Below are 14157 nucleotides of genomic sequence, written 5' to 3' on the forward strand. Positions count from 1 at the left end.
AATGAATATAGCAAGGGGAGCAGGGCTGGCATCTCCACTCCCTTGTGCTGGTGCAGCCTCCATTAACTGCACAGGGGATTTTTTTCCCAAGCATAGTAGTGACAAATTATACGATCAATACGGAGGCTGATCTGTGGTCTAATCTTGCTTAGCCCCAGTAAGCCTGGGATTGATCCAGATGTAATCTTGCTTATCCTGGACAAACCCAGGAGCAGATCTAGATCCTAAGGTAACACATCCTATGCAAATCCAGAATTGCTCTATTGATTTGCTGGCGTTGTCACTCTGGTTTTGCCTTGCTGCGGAGGGGTTTATCAGCATTATCTGCCCTTTGATGTGTCACGCAATCAAAACAGTCATCTTGATTAATTGGTGGCAGTGAGTGCCTGGTGTCTCGTTGCAGAGCTGTGGAGCAGTGGGGCTTCCTATGTAAGAGTGGCAGGGTAGAGGGAGGAGGTTAAATGCTGGTTGGGAATCAAGGCACCCTCTGTTTGTGTTTCACCTGAGCTGCCAGAGATTTTCTTTGCTGTCAAAAGCGGTCATGGAGTCATGGATGCCTGCAGAAGGTGCAGTCTGTGTAGATGAGGCTCCTGCTCCGACCTAGAGAACTCCTTGGTCTCCTCTCAGGCCCTGGAGGTCTCCTGACCCTCCACGCATGGCTTTAGTGAGCAGACGGGTGGTGACATCTGATGGTCCCCTTACTTGGCTGCATTGCTCTGCAAAATCTGGTCCCTGCAGCCCACCAGCCCCACGTGCAGCCCATGTCAGCGGGCTCCAGCACACACAGCTCTGCTGCTCCTGCGAGTCAAGGGGCTTCTGCTACAAGGCCTTCCTGAAACTCTAATAACTTCAGGAAATAAAAAGAAAAAAAGCAATTACCTTCTGGGGTGGAATTTCTCCAGCCTTTACTCAGCCCACCGGGGAATTTGTCAGGAACATGGACTGCAGTTTTATTCAGCTATTCCTGAGTTATACCAGCACAGGGAAAATGGCATGTCTCGCAGCTTGATGTTTTTCTGATGTCTGTCTTTGCTCTCAGGCTTTAAAAAAATACCAGACCCCAAAAATCTCTCTTCAAAATGTAAAACTTGCCCTTAGCTTAAATCAGTGGAGACTCAAGCAGCTGCTCCTGCATCTCGGAGAAAAGAGGCCTCGTGCTATTAACATGTCTAAAGAAATTGGATGTAGAAATATGAAGGTCCCCTGTCTTTTAAGAGCTGAACTCTGTGCCTCCAGCTCCTGGTTTTTGCATGCACAGTGTGGCACTGTGGGACGCAAATAGGTTTCAGGAGCTGACCCCACTGGGCTTAAAGCGGGGGGGGCTTGTGCTCCAGCCCCTTGAGGAGAAGGTCCCTGAGCCGAGAGGAGGTGGGGAGGGGCTCTCTTCCATCCTACAGTTTTTACGGCCCTGTGCAGGTGTACTGTCAGAGGATGGGCTTAAGTGCTGGGGAACCAAATCCTGGAGGCTTCGTGCCAGAGCTGAGCTACAGCTGTGTCTGCAGCCTGGACCTGTATTTTGCAAAGTGCTTTGAGCTGAAAAGTGCTTTAGTGGTGCAAATATAACCTAGAAGGTTCTCAAGCGCTCCAGAAACGTTCTCTGAGAAAATGTGCTGCCTTTCCCCCTCCTTTCCTTTAAATGAGAAATATTTCCAAATTCATCCAAATGTGCTTTTCTAATCAAAGGGGCCACTTTGTACTTCTGAATCCAAGGGGAGGGGATCGGAGCACGAATAAAACAAAACTCCTTCTCAGCACTGCATTTGCAAGACAGATCTCCCGTGGCTAAATCCATCTGTGTTTCTCCTTTGGTGTGAGCAGGAGGATCTTCCCACTGCAGCTGGGCACTTCACTTCACAGGCTTAGCTGCTGCACAGGGAGGAGGAGGAGGATATCATGCTGGAGTAGCCCAGGTTTCTATGGCAGTGTGTGCAGCAGCCGTTCTCCTTATCTTTCCAACTTGATCGGGAGAAATTGCTTTTGTCAATTTTAATTTCAGCTGAGCTGAGCAGGATAAACAAAGGGAGGTGCAGGCAAAGCAGATGGTTTGTCACAGAGCACGGAGCAGGCAGGAAGACTGTGCAGCTTTTTATAGAGTATAATGGCCTTTCCTTGCATCTAGCTATCCATCACCATATAATTCCCGAAATAAACTGGGCTTGTGCGATATATGTGAAAAACCCAAATGTTACAGCAGGTCTGGAATATTCAGTCCGCAGAAGTTTTGGCAGAGGTTGGGAACATCCACACAAAAGCTTTCTGCTGGTCGGTGTCAGCTCCTTGTTTGGAAACCCCTGCGGTGGCTGCTCGTCCCACGGCTGGGGCAGGGAAGCTCCACTATCCCCGGGGTGAGACTTTTTTCTGCCATTTGGCAGATGTGGCAGTGTCACCAATGCTCCTTCTTGGTGTAACCAGGATTAACAAGGGGTTTGTGTCTTACCCCACAGTTCTGCCTTCTGGTTTCACCAGCCAGGGTCAACCTCAGACCTTGTGGTCCGGGTCAGGCAGGTGGCTGAAGAAGCAGGGAAAGCAGACATCTCATGGCCCTGCTCTGCATTTCCTTGCCTGCGTGGTGGTCTCGCATACGTGGAGTTTTGCTACCCGTGCAGGTATTGATGGCTCCCAGCGGAGAAGCTGTGCTTGGTGCCCACAATGACTCCTCCACCCCATTGCCTACCCTGGCTTGGGTGCTGCTACCGCAGGAGACATTTTGGTGATGGGGTGTCCTCTCATGCCCTCCAGCTGCATTCACCTCCCCCTTCTCCTCCAGTGCTGGCAGTGTGGTCCCATTGTGGCTGTGTGCCAGCTGGGAGGGTGGCCAGGGTACGCACCCCACAGTGTGGGCAGCGCTGGCAGGAGCCTGCCTGTGGCCAAGCGGCTCTGACACTGCTCCCATGGCACCGTGTCCGAACCAGCTGGGGAGACGTGATCTTTCCTGGAGCTGGTGCTCTCAGAGCATGGCGCAGATTGGTGGATATTTGTTTCAATAAGAACCATGCTGGTGTTTGCAAACCCTTTTAAATTGCTCTCAGCAAGCGCTTCTGCATCTGGAGCAAAGTCTGCTTGCAGAAAAGCCTGCAGAAAGAGGAGGTGTGGGGGGCGGTGGTGGGAGCCTGAATCCTTGCCAGGTTTCCGTCCCGCAGAGTGTGTCGGGGCCGGAGCAGGGACGTGCTGTGGCTGCTGCCTGCCTGCCTTTGAACAGTGGGCAGGCGGTCCCAGCTCTGAAATATCCCCATTAAAGCATCCCTGTGCAATTTCAAATAATGAGCAAATAGGAAGAAAATCAAAGGATGTTTGAACTTCATTAATAAACAGAAAGAGGGCTAAATGTTTCCAATAAACTGTTTGCTGTAAATTTGCAGAATACGTAAACCAGCTCTGTCCATTCCAGCTCAGGTTCTGCAGGTGCCCAAAGCCATGAAAATCTCAGTGCCTGAGTGATGGCAACAGCCAGACCCCAGTGGGACAAGCTGCTGGTGGTGGCTGTGATTTCTGGAGATAGGTGACTTATTCAAAATCCGAGGGAGTGTGTTACATCTCCATGTGCGGGCAGGAACATCCCCTTGGGGAGAGCAGCAGGGGACAGCCTGCCTGTGCTGCTGGCCTTGATAGCGGCGAGGAAAGGGAAGATATGGTCCCGGGCTTGGAAGAAAATAGACTTAAAAGGAGGCTCCTGGGGGGAACCGGCTTGCATTAAAGAGAACGGTCCCTGTGGCATTTGTGTGCATTGCAAGAGACCTATTTAGTATTTATTTCCCTTTATTGGTTGTTTACAGGAGGCTGAGCAGTGGCGTTGCTGGCTATGTGGGGTCCCCCATCCGGGTGCAGGGTGAGCCCGAATTCCCAGCTGTGCAGGCAGGGCTGTGCAGGCAGGGCTGGGGCAGCCAGCCCGGAGGCAGCCGCTGGCTTTGTTTGTGAAGGCCGGCAGAATTTCAACGAGCTGTGTTTTCATTCTTCAGGGTTGGAAACCTGATCTCGGTCACGGGCTGGTTGCTCAGGCCTTCCCCCACAGACAGATGGACGCAGAAGAACCGTTGACCTGGGCTCTGCACCCCTCCCAGCTTAACACAGGTTTCGGGGTGCCCTGTGTGGGGTGCAGAGGGGCTGCATGGGTGATGGCTTACACTGGTGGCTTTCTCCATCAGGACCCTCAGCTGTCACCCAGTGCCAGCCCTGGCTCCACAGCGCCGTCAGCTGATTAGCTTGCTAATTAAAGTAAATCACGTTGGTAGGGTTGGGTTATATGTTAAATCTCTACCAGGAAGGGTGTGTTTTCACGTAGTGTTTCACGTAACTCTGCCATGTGGTCTAGGTAGTTATTGCTGCTTTTCCCTTTGAACGTGGCACCTGTCTTAACTTTAATGATTATTTATTCCCTGGCTGCAAGAGAGCTCGGTGCCCTGAATCTCAGCCTCAGCTCAATTGCGTGAGGGTTTTGGGTGCCGGATGGAGAACCAGGGAGGGGAAGTTTCAGGAGGACGTGAGTGCAGAGCTATGCTATGGGCAACTGCCTTCTCTGGCGTCCTGGCACCTTCCCCATCAGTCCCCAACCCTGGGTCTCTGGTCCAGGCTCTGCACGGCATCTGGGTGTCTGTCCCCAGGCTGCTGCTGCCTGCTGCATCTTGCTGCTCTTTAACCAGAGCTGGGGTGATGGCAGTGGTGTGTCTTGTTGCAAAAGCCGGCTGGCAGTCTCGATGCAGCATGCTTTGCTGCTCCTGAGCATGTAACGCGTTGGAGCAGGTATTGCTTAAAAGGCAGGTCCTCTGTCAGGTAGGATGCTGCCCCTCTGCAAGTGTCCCCTCGCTTTCAGGGTCACTCATGATTGTGAAAATATGGAATTTCCAAAAATGCTCTCGAATAGAAGACCAGTCCTTTGGTCTTGTTTATATCACCTGCAAACAAGATGAACCCAGAGAACAGGTGCATCTTTTACTGTTAATAGATTAAAATTATAGATGATCACAAAATAGCACTGTACAGAATAAACGCTTAGATGATGTAAATGACTTTTTCCTCTATTTCCTTCCATTAGCCACCAACCATTTACCCCAGGCAGAGCTCTGTCCTTGGGAAACACCTGAGCTGGATGTGGAGCAGCAGGCTGGGTAAGTGCTGGGTGAGATAGCACTCCTGATGGACTGAAATGAGATGAAGTTTGAAAATCAGAGGGACTGTGAGATGGAGGATGCTACCTGTCATATTATCTCCAATTCTTAAAAAAAAAGAAAAAAGGGAGAAGAAAGCTTTCCGACCTGATTTGTGGTCTTCTGTTCTGAGCATCACTTGCTCCAGGATAGGATTTGGCCTGCAGACCAGCAAGAAAAGTTTGCAGCATTGGCAACAACACTGTGTGATTCAGGAGTGATCCCTTAAACAAGATGATTACTCATTTTGCCAGGCACAGCTATCCATTATGGTGAATAAAACACCGCATAAGTGACTCTCAGCCTGATCCAAACAATATCTCTTGTGGCCCAGCTGGACTCACTTTTATCCTTAGCCTCACACTGGAGGACATGTTGGCATCAGCAGACACTAAGATGTTGGTACCTGATCGCATGGACAGCCAAGATCTGCCTCTTACTTTCCACGGGGATGAGTGATGTCCGTGGTTGGATGGGCAAGGTTGCCACCTCCCCGCCATGTCCTTCTCTGAAGGACAGGGTCCACGTTGGCCATGGCTGCAGTGGCACTTTGGCCCAGGGTCCCAGGGGGAGGGCAAGTCCTTCCTGGGCTGGGCACCCTGCACACCCACTGAGCAGCGGGTGGGTGGCCTCTGAGGGACCATGCTTTAGGCTTTTGCACCGCTGGAGCTGTTTCAGCTGCCTGGAGGCTGATGTCTCATTGCCCTGGAGCAAATGAAGTCTGCAGGCTGGGGAAGGGGAGGAGGACCAGCCTGGGCTGCAGGAGGAAGGCTTTGTCCTGGCACTCCTGCTGGAAATGAGGCCCAGGAACTGGTTGTGGAGACACAACCTGATGCAAGGATGGCGACACGGCTGCCTTCACGTGCTTGTGCGGGAGGATGGGAGCCAGCAATCCTGCCTGCACGCTGGCCTTTGCACCCAGCATTACGCCTGTTCTGCAAGGCGCCAGGAACAGCGTGAGGAGCGCCGGGGCCTGGGGCAGCAGCAGGAGCCAGTCCCTGCCAGGATGCAGTTACCCCACAAATAAGGAGCAAGCACCACGCGGCTCGGGGTGACCACCTGCGCCGGCGTTGCCAGCCCCTGCTCTGCAGCGTGCCGGCGCCTGGCTGGGGGCTCTGCTCCGGGCCGTCCATCTGGCATCTTTCTGAGACACCACGCTCAGTTTTTCACCATGCCAAAACAAATCCTAGCAGACTATTAATCACTGGCTTGGAACAGCACCCACCCTGGGTTCAGTTATGATAAGCTATGCCAGCCCTTGTCTGACATCATGTAGCCATTTGAAGAGGCCGTAATTACAGCAATTGTTAGGCATTTTTCTAGCCTTTTCTTCCTTCTCTTGTAGGTAATGTTATGTGACAAATTGTTTTCCCTGACATTCACATCTCTGAGCGCTCTGCCGAAACACCACCGATAGCCCAGCTGTGTTGTGGTGCAGGAACACCAGGCTCGCCGCAGACAGCACCGGCGGTGTGCCATAACGTGTGACTCTCAGTTTGGTGGGTGAAAATGATCCACGCGGTGATGCTGGGGGAGAGCCGGGGTTTTGATGGGTGTATTCTCAAATTTTCCTACATCTTCAGTTGCAGAAGTGGCAGGGGATGCCAGGAAGGAGGGAAGCATGCTGGGACCCGGTGCCTGGACTGTTAATTGCTGGGTGTAGGATACAAGCAGACACTGTTTGGAACGCCAAACCATAGGATGCTGCTAAGTCAATACCAGTGAGGAACCAGAGCCAGACTCCCTGACGCAGGGACCTTGGTGGGACAGAGCCAGAGCCTGGTCCCAGCCCCATGGCTGCTCCTCAGCTGGCGCTACATGTCTCCATTGCCTGCTCCAGAGCTGGGGCAAATCGTGCCAGCTGAGGAACACTGCTGAAATCTCCCAGCTGGCGTTCAGCGCTGTGGCAGGAGGCTGTATATCCCAGAAATGCTCTCTCCTGCCTGTTGGCATGTTGGGCAGGAGGCTTGTGGCTCAGGTGTAAAAGAAGCAAATGTTTGGGGCCTGACAGCTCTCCGCCAGTGCCAGGTATCTAATTTCTGCTGGAAGAAGGAAGCATTGCAGTCTCTTTTCCATCCCACGGGGTCAACAGCAGACTAAGTAGCATGCAGGAATAAAGTGGGGAGAAAAGTAGAATAAAAAATGTAGAATAAGTGATTTAGTTGTATTCGTGATTGTTTTGGAAGATGGAACAGATATTGCTGGAGCGGCTGGGCAGTTTGCTAAGCTCTGTGTGTTACCCGTGTAGCCATTCAGACCAGAGATACTGCACTGCCCTACTTCTCTAAATCGCTGTCCTTCCTCAAGTGGCTCTGTTCCCCCAACCTTCGCAATCTGCTTGTCCATGCAAGGACCCAGAGACTGAATTAAGATGTGCTATTTGTAAGCAGGGTAGAAAGAGCAGAGATTCTCCCATCGCCCAGGATAACCTTCGCCGGCAGGCAGATCTCCTGCAGAGAGAGGTTTGGTTGCCTCTTAATTCATCCATGGCATTGCTATCTTGTAAACCCTAAGGCCGTCTGTTCTTCACCTGTGTGGGTAACAGCACGCACGGTTTGTAAATCCAGGCAGGCATCCAACGTGCCGTCCTGAAGGTCCACCACACAATTGTGCACTGAACTGCATTGCAGCGCTCCCCCGGCTCTGCTCCTGCACACGCTGATGGCACAGATTGCAGTTTCCTTGTGCTGTGTTTTCTACCTTCCCTCTTCTCTCCTCCTCGCTTTTAATCTTTGCTTAACTTGTCGTGCAGGCAATTGCAGGGCATTTAGTGCATGGTGATGCGTGTTTGGGGCCTGTGCTGGAAATACAGCTCATTATCTGGAGTGGATAATATTAAGCACTTTTCTCTGTTGGCCATTCGATCACAAGGTTATCCTGTTTGATGGTTTTATATGCTGGAATTGATTGCATGGGAAATATTTAGTCAGCATGACTGAAACCTGTGTGTCCCCGCAGGCTGCCGGGTGCTGATGTGCTGCTGCACCCGAGGGGCCAGGGGAGCACCTCAGAGGGTGACCAATGGCCCTGGTGCCCACACAAGGCTGGTGGTCCTGCTCAGCTCTGTGGTCAGGACCAGGCAGATGTGCACCACGGGCTTACAGCGTCAGTGAGGCTGAGCTCGCTTTCCCTTCACAGCTCTGAGTGTGCTGCAGACACTGAGCATGGAGCATCTTCATGAACGTGGTCCTCTGTGATGTGGGGCACGCTGGTGGGAGCTGCTGAGCCTGTGCGGAGCCAGGCTCTGTCCCTGCCACTGCCAACACCCCTTGGAGCGAGGCGCTGCTCACAGCTCCTCTCTGCTGCACAGACACGCTGAGACCACGCTGCCAGGGAATGCTTCTGCCCTCAGCACCTCCGGGTGCTGCAATGACCCTGGGGCGCAGGCTATTTTCAGACCCTCAGGCCAGCTTTTCTTGTAAAATATGGGATTAAATGAATTAAGCCACATATTTTTTTGGTGTGATCCTGCAGCAGACAGCGGGCCGGCTGTCAGTCACCTGCGAGGATGCGGTTTAGTGCTTGATGCTGACCTGCTCAGCAGTGTGCCGGGCTCTCGCTGTGGGTCCCCTCCCTTTTCCTAAAGTGCCCTTTGGGAAGTTGCCTGAGAACCAGCGCATTTGTTTGCCACAGGCCATCGAGTAGCCGCGGGGTAATGAACTCTGGCAGCAGCCAGCTGGACGTGGGCCAGCGAGATGGGGAGAAAGGTGGCATCGCCTCTAATGGCCCCCCAAATTGTGCAGCGTTTTTTGCTTCGCATCTTGATAGACCACATTGGAAAGGGAGTGGTTGCTGATGCTGGCTGCCTTTCACCTTAATATTGCCCCATGCAGGCTGCTGAGAGCCAGCTCCTCGCTGTGCCCTGCGCTGCCTCCATTCGCACGCGATGTGCCTGCCTGGCTCCTTAAGTACCTCCAGAAAGCACCATCCTATTATTTCTGCCCCCTCCCCACGTTTTGCTGTCAGGCAGGCTGTGTAAATTGGGAGTGGCTCCAGCGGGCTTCCTCTGGACTGACACCAGTGTGGGAGCGGAGAATTAGTCCTGCACCTGCCACTTTTTTAATATAGGCTTTAAATCTGATTATAACTGCCTGTCTGGCTCTGCATTATGTGCTTCATGATTATTCAGCATTATGTAATCTTTGATAAAAGATGCTGCATCAGTAAAAGTGAATTAAACTATTGAGTGATAGGAGTTTATCGAATTCCTCAGAGTGATGCTGTCCTCTCTTTGGCACTTTAACCTCTCCTGTGGAAGGAGCATGCCAGACGCTGCCCTTACTAACAGCCAGGAAACCCTGCTGACTTGGGTGGAATTGCGGGAGTACAAATAAAGTTAGATTTCAGCTTAGAAAGACAGTTTTTTATAGTCTAAAGACTCAATATTTTACAGCAGCGGTCCCTTATCTGCATTATGTGCAAACTGCTAACAGAATTACACGGACAGATGTCTGCGAGGCCCGTGGATGCTCGATAAAGTTTGGCTCTTAGAGGGCTGACGGACAGAGCTGGCCAGGCAGTCCTCGCTCCAAAGCCTCCTGAGAGTGGCCATGCACTGAATTCCCACATGATGGGAAAAAAATGTTTGTTTAATTATAACCTGAATATTTAGTCTTATTTTCCAAACACCCCTCCAAATATAAAATACTGTATTTTCCTCTTTTTCAGGTCTTCCCTTTCTCCACACACAGCAGATGTCTGAGGGTTGAATGGTCTAGGGATTTTGCTCTGAGTTTTCCTATTTCTTCATTTCCTTTTTCTATACTACAGGGGTTTTTTTTCTGCTTTGCTGTGATATTAGAAACATTGCTAGGGGAAAAAAAAAGCACAAACCTAAACTGTAACTCCCAACACCCAGATGCTTTGAAAAGCTTTCAAGTTTTGCAACTCTGGACAAGCAAAGAAAGGAAAAAATAAACCTACATAATTTATTTTACTTCACCTAGTAGCTAAAAGGAAAAGGTGCTGGAAAGGGAAAAAACAACACTTCAGAAATGTGAAATTAAAGGGAAGTTTCTCAAAAATTAAAAAGATAAAGTTCGTCTTTGATGTTTAAAACAAATGTCAAAATTTTGTGCGTGTTTTCTCCAGTTCTGCAGCGCACCTGGAGAAATGGGGTGCTGCAGGAGCTGCGTCCGAGCAGGCTTTGCTCCCCTCTTGCTGTAGCAGTGGATGCGAGCGGTGGCTTGGGCAGCACCGTCCCGGGCCGGGTACCAGCGGGAAGCCTGTGCTAGAGGGAGGCAGGGCGTGTGTCGAGCCCCCGAAGCTGCAGCGCATCCCAGGAGAGGCAGGGAGGAGAGGCAGGGGTGCAGGCAGGAGCTGGCCAGGCAGGAGGTGAGGCTGTTGCGCTGCCCTGTCTGTGGCTGATGGCTTTGCTGGCCTCATCCTTTCCCCTCACTCCCTGCACGAGGAATGTTTAATAAAAAACCCCAGGCTTGACAGCCCACTGATACCATAGTTTTAAATGTACATGTTTTAGATCCTGAGATTTACTTTTGACAGGTACAAGAGAGACAGCTATAAATGCTGGGCTGGAAAGGAAAGTCATTCACATTAGCGCTCAAACAAAGGGCTGCAAGCTGCACCACTTGCTTTTAATTAAAAGCTTTCCTTATTTTACAGCGTGGGCAGAACCAGAACCAATATCTTTGTTATGCACTGCCCATACCCATCAATGAGCTGGCTGAGTGAGGCCACGGTGCTGCCCTGTCACACCAGCTCCTCAGCTGTGAGGGGATGGGGCTAGGGCCAGGCTGGCCCCATGACCCCCCCAGACCCTCAGCCTGGTGCCAAGGGGCAGCAATCAGGCTCCAAGGGGGATGATGCAGCTCCCCAGTGGCAGCATGACCGGAGCAGGGTGCTACGAAACCGCTGTTGCCTTGCACAGAGAGCTCTTGCAGGGGGTTTGGCCAAAGGGACACGGGGACCACCGTGCCACCAGCTCCCTCCCTCCCAGTCAGGCCACCACGCACCGGTGCTAGAGGCATCAGCAGGCGCATCGTGACAGGAGTGTTGGACTTTGGATAAACTAATTGTGTTGCAAAGAGTGGAGCGAAGCTTTTAGATTTCAGAGCCAACGTGTGGCATCTTTATTAATGTGCCTACTTGAGTTCCCTGGGACGCAATGTTTTCTCCTCACCCTGGCCATCCATCTGAACTGATAATAGGACTATTAATCCATTTTGTTGACAGCACTCTCAGACCTCCAGTGAGGCAGGAGATGGGGAGGGGTGGGGCTGCAATCGATGCCTGCTTTGCTCCAAAGGGATCCCGTCACAGCCTCTGGCAAACTAAGCATTAGCTGGGGGTGAAAGGATGGAGCATTAACCAAGGATACGGGTGCCGTGCAGCTGGCCAGTTGTGGCCTGGCTTCTCCTTGGTCACCTGGAGAGCATCCTGCAGAAAGCCACTGAGATACTAGATGCTCTACAGAAGCCAAACCTGCAGGAGACCTTGTGCTCCAGGGCACATCGCACTGTGCAAGGACACCGACACTGGGCCTATACACCACAGACTCACTCAGCAACCTCATACCAGTCACTTAACCCCCCCTCTATTCCTCCTCCATACCTATACGGAGGTGAAGTTTCTCTGATTTCAGGGCCTTTTCAGCCCTGCCTGGCTACAAAGTGCCTGGCACAGCATCCATCGTGCCAGTGATTTCCTTTACAGCAGCAGAAATACATATATGCAATAAATAAAAAATGCAGATCTTTTATATATGCGATATATAAAGAAACATTTCAGTGGAAAAAGCTGGAAAATGAGGTGCGGCCCTGCCCAGCTCTCGCTTCTCCGCACATTCCCTGCCAGTGGCTCATCCCAGGCGCCTTTATATTCAGACTGATCCTGTCTGGTTTTAAATATCTCAAGCCACAGAACTTTCTCCCTCCAGGGAACCACGTCGCAGCCTCATAATTTTCGTTGTCAGCAGAGGGGATTTTTTCCCCTGTGACATTCAACCTAAATGCTCCATTTCTTCATTTCCTGTCATCCCTTCTGGTGATGCCCCTTGTACTCTATTAAATAATTCCTTCCCTCCCTCTCTATTTACACCAACCAGATCTGTAAGGCTCTTAGTTTGTCTCCCCATGGACAGCTCTTAACCCAGCAATATATATATTTAAGCCTTTTAATCTTCCTTCAGAAATCAGTCTCTCTGTGCCTTTGATCATTTGAGTGGCTTCTCTCTGAACCGCCGCCAACGCGTCTGTGCCGAGGGAGCCCCACGCTCTGGCTCTGGCCACACCTGAGCCTCCCAGCATCATTCTTGGACACCGGTGGCTGATCCCTCCCTGCTGCCCTTGTGCGCAGAAGCCTCCTGGGTCCCCCTTGCTGTCCCTGTCGCCCCAGGCCTGTCACTGGGGTGTTCGCTCCGGCTCTGGTGTTGTGCTGCCAGCTTGGCTCAGCCATCGTTGCCCCTTCTGCTGTCGGCTCGTACTTGCATTTGCCTCCCAGCTGCACTCACTCACGTTTGTCCAAGGCCCAGCTCCTTTTTCTGCTTCCTGCCCATGTTTCTAATCTCACTAGGCCCTTTTTGAGTTAATTTTCTATGCTTGCTGGAGCTCACAGCACCTCCCAATATAGCATCATCTGCCAAATTCATTAATGTGTAGTTTACTCCCTCTTTCCAGGTCATTAATGAGGGTGTTAAATGAGAGCAGACCTAACCTAGATCCCTGCAGTACCCCATAAACACCTCCCCCTGTTTCTAATTACCCTTTGTTTATGATCTTTCAGCCAGGTTTTCAATCCACATGGCACGGTTCAAGTCATCAGAATTAATTTTCCCAAGGAAGCCGTCGCGAACGCGGGAGCAAAGGGTTTGCCCACTCGCACCGTCCCCACCTGCCGCCTCCCCCCGTCCCACCCCCGCGGGTCACGGTGACTCCTGCTTCCCGCAGCGGCGCAGAAACACCCGGCAAAGGCTCTTCCCTCCTCCGGGACACGGTAGCCAGCGGCAGAGGGACCCTGCGTCCCTCCCGTGCGCCCCGGGGAGGAGGGGGGGGGTGTCCCCTCAGGTGTCCCGGGGGACGCTCTCCCTGGAGGGGGTGGTGTGCCGGCCGCCCTCCGCGGGGCCCATCCAGCTCCCACTCTGGCGGTGCCGTTCCTGCCCGCAGCCGCCGAAGCAGCTCACCGGCCCCGGGGACGGGTGAGTTTCCCGAGGCCGCCGTTCGCCGTCCGGGCCGGGCCGGGCCGCTCCGCCTCCCCGCGGCGGCCGCTAGATGGCGCCCTTGTGCCTGGGAAGGCGCGGCCGGGCCCGACGGTGCGGCCGGGCCGGGGAGGAGCCGCCGCCGCCGCGGGGGGTGCCCGGGCTGTGCCCGCGGAGCGGTCGGTTTGCACCGTGGTGAGGCGTCGGCTCCCCACCGCCCCGACGGTGGCAGCTCCGGCCGGGTAACCCCCCCGTCCCGTTGCTTTCCCCGCCGCGGCGCCGCCTGCCATCGATCGGCGGGGCTCCCCGCGGCGGTTTGGCGCAGGGACGCGCCGGCCCCCGGCGGCCCCCCCCCCCCCCCCCTTCACCTCGGGGCGGGGAAACGGCGTGTCGGAAAGTTTGCAGCTCCAAGCTGAGCGCCGCCGGAGCCCCCTCTGGCCCCCCACCCCGCCTGCACCGGCCGGCAGCGCGGCCGCATCCCGCCCGGGGCAGCGCCGGCCCCGGTGCCCGAGGCACGGTGGCACCTCCCGGTGCCCCTTTGCTTAGAGCCCGGGAACTTGCGGGCCGCGCGGAAACCCGAGGTAAGGCACCGGCACACGGACAAGGGGAAGGTTTATTGCATCTTTAAAGGAAGACGGTACCGTGGTGCTTGCCCCAGTAATGAGCAGCGAGCGCTGCCGGGGCTGGAGCCGCCCGGGAGAGCCTGGCGGCCCCGGGTCCCACGCCGGCTCCCGGGGGACCCTGCCCGGCGGGGTGCGGCGCGGCGCAGCCGGAGGGAAAGCGACTGGACGGGCCTGGGGGCGCTGAGCGCGGAGCCGGTGCTCCCCCTCTGCCCGGCCCCCGGCGGCGCCCACGCCGGTGCCC

This window comes from Strix aluco, chromosome 10 (assembly GCF_031877795.1).
Source record: "Strix aluco isolate bStrAlu1 chromosome 10, bStrAlu1.hap1, whole genome shotgun sequence".
Lineage (NCBI taxonomy): Eukaryota > Metazoa > Chordata > Aves > Strigiformes > Strigidae > Strix > Strix aluco.